The sequence below is a fragment of the Seriola dumerili genome, unplaced genomic scaffold (genome assembly GCF_002260705.1).
Source record: "Seriola dumerili isolate Sdu_G_001 unplaced genomic scaffold, Sdu_1.0 BDQW01000052.1, whole genome shotgun sequence".
Classification (NCBI taxonomy): Eukaryota; Metazoa; Chordata; class Actinopteri; order Carangiformes; family Carangidae; genus Seriola; species Seriola dumerili.
In genome coordinates this window covers 9,352,852-9,363,604 of record NW_019174307.1, presented here as the reverse complement: position 1 = coordinate 9,363,604, position 10,753 = coordinate 9,352,852, and positions in this window count along the sequence as shown.

Sequence of the window (10,753 nt, the reverse complement as noted above, 5' to 3'; positions counted from 1 at the left end):
TTTCAAAAGCTAGACTGACGTGTGGCGTTGTACTGAGAGCCATTCTAGTTTAATCAATGAAATGACCAAGCTGAATGAGCTCCGATGCTGACTGTGTAGCTATGAAGCTGTCCAATGAGAAGACATTCAATATTTTTGAGGTTGAAGAGAGAAACAGGAAGTGATGCCTGAGGGAAAAATACCTGCATAACACACCAATATGAGAATCTGGAAAATCAAGACTCCAAAAAACCTCTTCTATCTTTTCATCCAGGAAATCACCACAAGACGGTCTACAGTTGCCTGAAGTTCCTCATCTGTAAAACCTAAACCTACATTAACCGATTATGTGGCCACTTATGGGCAGTGGAAACGAACTGCTTTTCTTATAACAGTTGCTTATTTACACACATCTTGTAAATACAGAGCAACATTAGCAATCATATGGAGTTGTTTTTCTGGCCACTGATACATGTAAGTCCAATAATCACTTTCCTTTTTGCTCTGTTTTTGGTTCCCACCAACTCCTGAGGCAAAATGACTCTTTAGCTGCCAAATACTCCACAGTGTTCACCAACCAGCCGCTAACTGTGTCTGTCTGCTGTTTGCTGCTGGACAGGTAGTGTACACTGGAGTTTTTCTTTTGCTGAGAAGCTGCTGCTTCTGAAAACAGCGCTGACACGGGGAGTGACACTGAACTTAAACAGAAAATATGGGCTGGCAAACCAAATCAATGAGCAGAAGGATGCTAAAAGTCTGGTGATAACTTTCTGTGGGCTCATCACTATGAGCAACCCTTTTCACATACACATGGTCGTTCCGTTGTTAGAATAAAAATATTGATTATAGCACCTTTAACCCGTCCTTAAACTAACTAGCAAGACGTGCATTAGATTTTGTGTATAAGAAACAACACAATTTCCTAAAACAGTAGTTTGATCATGTGGGACAGTGTCACAGGCTTCAATCATGCTAGCAAGTTAGTAACTTTCTCCTAGGGTGACTCACTTTCCTGCCTTGAACTTAGCCCAAGTGAAGCGCCCGCCAGAATGATAGATGACCAACTTATCGTCTGAACTAATTAGAAATACAAGCTCTTGAAGTGTATGAAGGATAGTATTTCCACCACAGTGAGTTTAATCAGCTTCCTTCATCTCAGTCACACTTAGAGCTAATTCAAAGGACAAGCTCTTGTAGGAGATGAAGGATCATATTTCTACCAGAGCAAAATTAACTTGACTTCTTCAGCTCCCTAATGGCCATGCTAGCACCATGGCTCCAGTGTGTGCTGGTTAGTTGGTCCACCACTTTGGTTCAGACTGAAATATCTCAGCAATAATTGGGTTTACATGAAATTTTGTGCAGTCATTCATGGTGCCCACCAGCAAAATCTCACCGACTTTGGTTATGCTCTGACTTTTCCTTTAGCACCAAGTCCACATCTTTGGTTTTTAGTGAAATGTCACAGCTTTCCATGAACATTCACGTAGTTTTTGAAATGAATTGCAACAAATTGGGTGACCCTTAACCTTTCGTCTTATTATATTTGCAAAAGTAATGACATTTCCATCAGTGTTTCATCTGTGTTTAGTCCTAAATAGCAAACGTAAGCACGCTAAACTAAGATGGTATGTACAGCCTCACGGAGCCACTAGCATGTGGACTCTCGTCTGACCAGTTGTTCTTGTTTGCATGTTTTTATCCTGCTTATGTTGTTCAAATATGGATGACAAAAGTGTGACGTACATGACTGCAAACCACAAAAGTAATCCTGCCACTACTATGTATTTGTCTGAATGTATGGAATAATATGAGTAGGTGTATTACATGAAGCAGCCGGTCAGCTGGATCGATCTGCTGACCATTAGGCAGGTTGCAGACCAAGCAGAAAATATGTTGTTACTCGGCGTGGTATCTCATATGCCTCTTTACAAGTGCAGGATAAATACTGTGGTGTAGTGACTGCAATGCCAGCCATGTATTATACAACAAAACTAGTCAGGAGTCTACTAGGTGAGCTACATCTGTGTGACACTCAGAAATAAGTTTAATTAGCATTTTCAACATGTTTCAGAGCAAGGCTAGCCATTACATAAGAAGGTCTAGATTCTTATGTGACGGTACAATGAGATAATTACAGATTCTGTCATTCTGACCCGCGGGGCATCAAATGTGTCTGCTGCCTTTGTACATGTCCACAAGTGCTGCTGTGGATATGTGTCCATTTCTCGCTCTACTGTATGTGTGAGAGAGAAAAGACAGAAACCACTATAGTCCGAGTCCCTGGCATTCTCCAGAGGACACGTTTTCTCAGCCTGCAGTCTGACACTAATGTCCCTGAAGTGCCTGATTAATCTTACATGCTATTATTATGTTATTAATGATGTTTTCTTTCTATTCCAGCTGCCTGTGTCTGTCACACAATGGAACATCTCCGAGACACTGCGCTCATATATAACCTAGCTGAGCCTATCCAAGCCCTTTCTCTGCGCTGGTTGGCTGGCTGCCTCTTTTAGCACTCTTAAGTAAACCAGCTAAATTACCATGGCAAGCTGTGAAATGCCGGTTCTTTCCTATTTAAGATAAGGGTTTGCCACTCTGCCTTAAATTGTGTTCTTGTTTTAAGTCCGAATCTGTTTATTGGACAAGCAATGACCTATGAATTTTGAGACCTAGTTTAAAATACATCAATGTTTTTAAGTTAAACGTTCTGACAATGTCATTGCTGAGACAAGCCATTCTGTGTCCTACATGTATGTGTCCTTTAAGTTAGTCAGTTTAACATCTCATACACATTCTGCTAGACTTTAGAGCCGGGGTACTGTTGACTGTACTCTTCACAGACTCGAACAGATGACCTGGATTTACACCCCATGTCCGCAAACATCCATCCTTAGAGCATCAACTAACCACCACACTTCTGTTTTCAACGATTAAAAATGAGAAATCAAACTGTTTTTGTGCAAAAATAATTCCATGATGGACAGCAAAACAGACTTCAACCAGATCAGGCCCAATTATACCATGTCAGCGCTAATTAAAGTGAACATGACATTTCTGAATGAAAGTTTAATATAAGATGTCTTGAATGTCAACTTTTGAGCTCAATTAACTCAAAGAACCATGCCGTTTGTTTTCAGCCTCGGGCCATGAGTACTGTGGGAAACAATGCCCAAGGGACTCAAGGGAGCCAAGAAAACCTGTTAAAAGCCTCAAGTGTTTGAGGTAGTTAGCACAACAGCTTACTCACACCTCGGCGTGAATGGACTTTATGGACCTGAACACCAATGGACCAACTGGAGTCAATGAGAGTCTGAATAGCTGCAGCTGAGATAGAGTCACTACAAAGTATAAGATCATTAAAAAAGACACACTTTAGTCTTTGTTTGTTTAGACTGGGGGTTCCTCAACTGTTTCAAGGCAAACTGGGGGAAATTTGTAGTCTCACCATGGGATCCAGATTCAATAAAAAAAAGCACTGCTGTGTTTCTCTGTAAGGGGCCAAAGACAGAAACAGGAGCAACAGCCCCCTGAGGAAGTTTGGGTCTCTAATGAAGAAACACTTGTGCAGACGATGGTATGAGTCCTTGATGTAAGGTTCAGTTGAGGATTTTAAAAGGTCACTTCATTGGCATGTTTTCGAATTGTGCAGTAGTTTGTCAAGAATTAGACTTTCAGCATTTCCTTAATACATTTATTCTTGTTGGGGTGGAAAAGCCTCTGAGGACACAAACGTTCCATTACAACCTGTAACAGACGATCTTTCAGGTGGGCTAACACCTCTTAAAGGTAGGATGACCCCCATCTAAATTCACTACTTATAAGTGACCCTTGCAAATTACATAATATACATTTACAAAAACAATCAAATGTGAGTGACAATCTGAGAGAATATGGTTATAGTGGAGAAACATTAATCATATAACAGATGGGCAGTATGACTGGTTGATACTTTTTAAGTATTATGATAAGACAATGAACATTTGAGTCTAACTTTGAGTCTGTTTCGAGATGGCTCATTCATTCATGATTGTCCTCTTACTCTCTATGTATGGAAACATGAAAATACAGGGTGGAATTAAATCATCCTAAATGGCGAGAGTAAATTATGGATGTAATTAGAGTAAGCTAACACAGTAGTGCGTTATTTATGTTGTTTGTGTCTGTTGCACAGTGTAATGAAATCATGTGTAATCCTGCTAATGAGCCGTCGTCGCAGAAACAGTAACAGTGAAAAAAAAAAGAAGAAAGAAACAGAGCAGGATACATGGAGAAAAACTACATGCAGGGGGAGAAGGAGAGCTGTGGTGGTGAAAAGAGAAGGAATGTCCCACCTGAGCCTTTGTTATGGACTATCTCTGTGTGACACTTGGTGTGTTGGTGTTTCATGCTGATTTAAAAGCCACTGCTACGGAGCGCATATGTAAAGGACCGCAGGCCACCAGACGTCATGCCTCCAGGATGACCACACAGCAGCCCCCACCTCTTTTGACCACACTCCTTTCCTATTGACTTCCCCAACCCTTGTTTACCCCACCACCCTCCCATCCCCCCGACATCTCACCCTTCTCACCTCCCTGACCGCCTTATCAAATCCATATTTCTACCCATATCTGCACTCAGTCCTTCTTAAACCCCCATTGTCAAAGCCAATGTAAGGCTCAGATGACTTGATTAAGAGCCTGTAAGGTCTAATTTGTAACATTTCAAGGACATTCTTTGCTTATCCACTTATCCTAGCAGTGCTGTGACTGATTTTCTCAGCATGGGTGGTCCCAGTGGGAATCAAACTCTTCTCTTTATACCCAGTTCTGCTTGTTGAGATTTTGCATGGTACAACTGAATAGTACTACTGCAACCAAAACCTGAAAACAACTGGTTGCCAGGTTTTTTTTTTTAAATACTTTGTCCTGAGGGTGTTGTAGTAACAGTGCAACAGTAATTTACTGTTGCCGTCAAATGGCTACATCTGCAGATAATAGACCTCCGGCTCACTGATGGACTCCTCTTAACCTTCTCCCCTCCATTTTTCTTAAATCGCTCAGTCTTTTGTATCCTGGGACTCCTCTCTCTCTCTCTCTCTCTCTCCTCTGGCCTGAGGGTAAAATGCTTAGAGGCTCTGAGTTATGACCAAGTCTCTGCTGTCTCTGTGTGAGATTCACTCAGACAAACTCTGTATATCATTCAGGAAAACACACAAGTGGTACTTGTCGGCTTTCTTTGTGCAGCTCAAGTTTGAAACCTCTCTCCTTAAAGCTGTCAGGCCAGGTTTTAACTGCTGCAACTTACTTAATTTTGAAGTGATTTCTACACCCTTTAATCTTCTGGTTGTAACATGTTCTCCCTAACTGCCACCCTGCCTGCCAGCATGTAGGCTTACAGTAAAGGATGCTTCATCGTGTCTGTCCCTGGGTTCTGGGTAACAACACGACACCAAGTCTTCTGGGGTTGTAACGTGCTGCGTTTTAAATAATAAATGCATTAAAATGATGTGAAGGTTTCTCCAGAAAATAAATCGCCTGGTGTAGTTTGTGAATGCTCTCTTCACACTCACCTTCTACTGCAAACAAAAATGTCCACCATAAGCCATTTAGCATAGTAGCCTACATGAAAGCGGCCTACATTCTTTTCTTTTACTCCCAGTCCACTAGGATCCACAGTGCCATGTGATTTAAGCAAATTCAAAAAAATAAACGTATTTGCATTGGATGTTGTTTTTAAAATACATGATTGTAACATTATTTTTATGCAATGAAAGTGTATATTGTCCAGAACTTCATATACAGTAAAATAAAGTGACATTTTTCCAATCTACATGCTACATATACAGAGAGGATCAAACTGGAGACTGTTCACTGACTCATCAAATTCATCCCCGATTATAACAATTATACTCAATATAAGGCCAGCATCCTGTATGCAACTCATTATAACATGCTGGGTCGTCTCGTAAGGACAGTACCTATCAAAAGTCTGATTGTAGTTTTTTCCCCCCAACGCTGCCCACCTCAGATTCTGTCTGACTCACAACAGTCCATGGTGACTCCCCACACCATGAACACGGATCTAACTACTTGTATGGCTACAGAACAGCAGATGGACTCTACACTGCTCGCCTGTGTCAAGACACAACCTAGTGTCCAATCCCTCAAGGAAAAACTGATAATCACATAAATGCACTGTATATGGGTTTGGGTTCTGATCACGTTCTCTCTCTCTCTATAGACACCCCCCCCCCCAAAAAAAAAAAAAATCCTCTTAGATTGTACCTTTAAAGTACAAATATTCCTTTTACATTTCATATCTTAATTTCCCAGAGCAGTGGAGAACTAAGGATAAAAGTGGGGTTCTGTTTGCTTAGCATAATTTTTATAATAAGACAATGACCACGTAGCTCTCTCCCAGCTAAGCATCTGAAATAACTTAGTTTCCAATAGAGAATAAAGCTAACACTGTAAAAATAAGTCCTTGCGACCACCCAACCATCAGCCCGTGGATCCTTGCCATGGCCGGCCATTCAGCTGCTAAGCTCCAGGCTCTCACTTGGCCAGACAAGCCTTGACCCCATGTAGTGCTGGAGTCTAAAATCAATAATAGACCACAAGGTCCTGGTGCTGGTGCCACAGCTCGCCCTCAGGCTCTGAGACAGTATCCCGGGTTCAAAGTCAGACTTCAGGAAGTGTAGCTGACATTCAAATTAGGAATATTAAATAACTGTGGCTGAGTTAGCCAGACTGAAATTATGTGATATATTACAATTTAAAACTGTTGACTAGAGGGGTAATTACTGCCCAGTACAGGATGTTTATTCATTCATTAGGCATACTGCTTATATTTTTAGGGTTGCGGAGCCACTGGAGCCAATCCCTGCTGATATTGGGAGAGGGTGGGTACACCCTGGCCATGTCGCCAGTCCATCACATAGAGACAAAGAACCATTCAGGTTCACATTCACACCTACGGGCAATTTAGAGTCGCCAATTAACCCACGCAGGCATGAGGAGAACATGCAAACTCCACACACACAAAGGCCCATGTTCAAACCCAGAATCTTCTTGCTGTGATGCGACAGTGCAAACCACTGCACCACCTCAAATAACTTGGTTTCCAACAGAGAGGATAGCTAACACACTGTAAAAATAAGTCCCTGTGACCAGCCAACCATCAGCCCACGGATCTCTGCCATGATGGCCGGCCTCTCGGCTGCAAAGCTCCAGGCTCTCACTTGGCCAGACAAGCCTTGAGCCTTGATATTTATATAGCAACAATATTGCTAACACAAAGTACAATATTGTCCAGCACAAAGCAAAACATGAAAACATGAAAACATAAGAATCTTGAGAAAATGTCATGACATGCCTTTTCACAGTTCAGCAGCTCTGGCTGGAGACAGAAAGGGAGATTTTGTGGAAACATAATGTCGGCACTTTAGCTGGATGAGATTTAGTTGTTACTAAATTTGAAAATGAAAAACAGTACACTTGTAATGGTAAGATAATCTATATCATAACTCACTGCTGGATCAGCATTAACCATGTGATCTTTCTTTCTTGTGCCATGCATCAAACTAATAATGACCAACATTAATCACATTTTGTTAATATTTTCCATGTGCAAATAGCAGCCAGCTAACCGTTCAAGAATGCTGATTTCACTCATGAGTGTCTGTGCTGAACAACTTGTCCCTGACTTTTGCACTTTATGAGTCCACAGCCTCAACCTGATCGGAGCCCTGAGGTCATGAAGAACGTAATTGAAGGTCTTGGTTCTTCTAAGGATAGCTCTTGGCCTCTTGCCATGTCTGATGCCTCTATTCCTGTTTTCACTTTTTCAAGTGACCTTGACAGAGAGGGGGCCTTGTGTGGGGACGTTTGTAAATATTATTTTTCTTTTCTCATATTACTATTTTTTGTTTTGTTTTGAATGGTTCGCCGACATATGAACCCCAAAATACACAAACTAAGTAATACACCGATGACAAAATGATCATGTCTTCATGACAGTAATGCTGTAATGATGTAGTGCCTTTGTAAATACTCTGTATGTTGTACCTTCGCAGCTCTCCCGTCATTATTTTGTATCTCTCTCAGCGTTATTCACACAATGAGAATGGATAGAAAACATGCTTATTTTTCTTAACTCTAAACAGTAAAAAAAACAAACAAAAAAAAAACACATAGCTGTCAATTTCAATAATTCAAAGACCTGAGCTGGGAGACCAACACAAGTTAATGGAATGCAATGATTTTTAGCCAGGACTTTCAAAGAGTTTGTGCATACATCAAAGCCAGATCAAAAAGAATACATAATGCACACGATTTTGAAATTATGTATCAGCAAGCTGGTCTCATCACAGCACTGAGTTGTTTACTTCCTGGATTCATGTTTCAGCACTAGTAGTAGTAGTTGACCTAGATAGCACCACGCCCCAGAGACAAAAAGATAGAGTGCTGATGACCAGTCTACTTTTTAAAATCGCAGTGGGAGACTGGAACTTCACTTGATGTAGCCTGCAGGTTGTAAAGTAAGTCATGAGTGTAAGGGAGACTGAAAAGTGTAGTGACGGCAAGTCTGCAAGTCAGCCATTCACTCATTGATTCATTGATTGAAAACAAATGGTAGCCAGATTTAGTCTCTGTCCAAAAGGTAAGTCAAAAGCATAATGTTACCCTCACCCTCCTTCCTTTCTCCTCTCTCTTTATTCAATCATTCATTCATTGATCTCCTCCAAAGATCTCCTCCAAAGATATTACATTATGTCTTTGTTCCTTCCTGTCAGACAGTGATTCATTTATTATGGTCCAAAACATTCCAATACGGTGAAGAATATTATAATAAGGTGACTTGGGATTCAGCCTAATGTTTTTCACAGTCACATCACAGCCACAGGGAATGAGTGCAGCATGAGAACCATCAAACAGACCAACATCGCCTGCAAAGATCAGGGGTTATAAGGTGGTGAAGGTTGGGTCATCTGTTGAGAATCACCAGAGACAAATGTGCCGGTAAATATAAAGCATCGAATCACATCTTTTACTGATGTTTATGGATATTCACTTGTCAGCTGTCAAGCTAGGGGGATAAACAGTCATTCATCATTAATTTTACAATCCATTATTCAGGCAGCTGAAATGAGGATTCAAAACTCCTCAGTGGTGACCTTATTCTCACATCTGCTGCTGCTCTCTAGCGCTGCTGCCCCCCCGCGGTGCATAGAAAAACAATTGAAAAACAATTTTTCAATTTTACTGAGATAGGCAGCTCGTGTAAGAGACTCAAGATTTTTCCAATATTGGAAACTTCAGTCTGAATGCTAGAAGATGCTCCCTTAATGAACCACATTTACCTTAATGAACCACATTTATGCGAAAGGGCCCGCTGACTTGCCCACTCGCTTGTCACATACATACACACAAAGCCCCTTAAAGAGAGTGGGTGGGGGGTTTACTGTGCTTATAGGAGACAACAGCTGAGAAGCATCAGTCTATTTTTGTTCTCCCCTCATTTCAGTCTCTCAGAAGGAGGTGCGATCATTAAGGGGTGCCTGAGAATCTGAGATCACACGAGAGGGAGGACAGTCCCTTAGTTAGTTGCCTTAACCCACATTTGTGGAGAACTGTCTGGAACTACACAGGATGGATCTACTGATCCACAAAGCCTGAATCTCTGAATCTTTGTTCACTCTGGGCTACTGTTTAACCACTGTCCCCTGAACTCAACTGAAGGGGGTCAAATGGTCAGTGAGTGGAGATAGCTGCAGTCGTAAATGCCTCAGTTTTAAGTACACTGGAACTCTTCAACTGTATGGATCAAACTTTGTAAACAGAGACAGCAACAGTTGACTGTAGGTGACCGTAGTTACCAGACACAGGTCATCTTCTCTTCGCTATTTACACAAATTACACATGATGGGATTTAAAGGCTAAATCTGTTATCCTTTAGACTACATCTCTTCAAATTTTAGGTAAGAAATACTTAAGTAAAATGAAATAGACTTAAGATTTTTCCACAAGCATGATATCCGGTTAGTGTGGAGGAGGCTTTGAAACATCATTTTCATTTTTTTTTTTTTGGCGGCTTTTGTCAAAATCATGGAGGGGTGGAGGGGTTCTGGGAAAATTCATGATCTCATTATTGCAAAAAAATAAAAAAAATAAATATGAAGTGCTGCTGCATCTTCCAGCCAATGTGAAACAAAGCTGTCGAATATTAGAATAGCAGCCTATTCATTAAAGTACATGGGTGAAGATACCGATTCACAGTTGGAGATAAAGTGAGCAGAGAAGTTAGAAAATCTGCCAGAAATGGTGTGAAACGCGCCGCAGCTCATCGCGAAGGTGCCCATCTCTGTGGCCTGCCTGCAGTCAAGTGTGTGAGGATTTGACAAGAGCAGCCTGCAGCGCGCAGTAGTCCACAACTTGTTACCTCTGAGTTTCCAGAAAAGCCCCTCCTAGGACAGACCCCTCTGCCTGAGCGTCACTCGAAGTTCACTTCAGTCCAGTCCCCTTTTCCTAAGCTCAGATACACACACACACACGCGCGCGCACACACACACACACACACACACACACGCACACACACACACACTGTCATCCACAAACACATTTCCCACAGCGCCAGACGCCTTTTTCCAAACACTCCGCCTGCCGCTTTCCCGGCGCTACTTTTCATTCCAGGTCCCGCACAAGAAGGAGATCTGAAGACCTGTTGGATGTTACTAAGACAATTTTTCTTTTGTTCGTTTGTTTTAAATTTTGTTGCACGAAGTTGACAA